Source organism: Colobus angolensis, unplaced genomic scaffold, assembly GCF_000951035.1.
Source record: "Colobus angolensis palliatus isolate OR3802 unplaced genomic scaffold, Cang.pa_1.0 Scaffold269, whole genome shotgun sequence".
Lineage (NCBI taxonomy): Eukaryota > Metazoa > Chordata > Mammalia > Primates > Cercopithecidae > Colobus > Colobus angolensis.
In genome coordinates, this window is record NW_012115921.1 from 702,149 (window position 1) to 702,712 (window position 564).

Consider the following 564-nt stretch of genomic DNA (forward strand, 5'->3'; position numbering starts at 1 on the left):
GGCATGGTAGCAGGTGCCTGTGGTCCCAGCTACTTAGGAGGCTGAAGCAGGAGAATGGCGTCAACCAAGGAGGTGGAGCTTGCAGCAAGCCGAGATCGCGCCACTACACTCCAGCCTGGGCGACAGAGCGAGACTCTGTCTCAAAAAAAAAAATTTAGTTAAGAAAAGGATAAGAACACAGCAATCTTTATGACTCCTGGCCAGTGATTTCATCACTCTGTATTCAGTTTTTGCATTTATGAAAGAAATAAATAAACCCTTCAGTCATGCTCACCACTGACATTCTCTGATTCCCACTGCTTAAATGACCCTACTAAACAAATCTTCGAGCATACATACAACTTAGAAATATACCTGAAATAACTGTCAAGGGGACAAAAATTGAGGAGGTAATTTATTTTACATAAAAATTTTCAACTGCTTATTGTAAGATCATAACCAAGAAAACACACACTGCATAATGATAATCACAGGTTTTTTTTTTTTTTTGAGATGGAGTCTCGCTCTGTCGCCCAAGCTGGAGTGCAGTGGCCGGATCTCAGCTCACTGCAAGCTCCGCCTCCC

General features: G+C 42.7%; 1 protein-coding gene across 1 annotated transcript in view; it reads right to left on the minus strand.

Moving 5' to 3' along the window:
• The window catches only part of DENND5A (DENN/MADD domain containing 5A), a 152,471-nt gene that overhangs the window by 24,030 nt on the left and 127,877 nt on the right, over positions 1 to 564 (minus strand). The window lies entirely within an intron of this gene.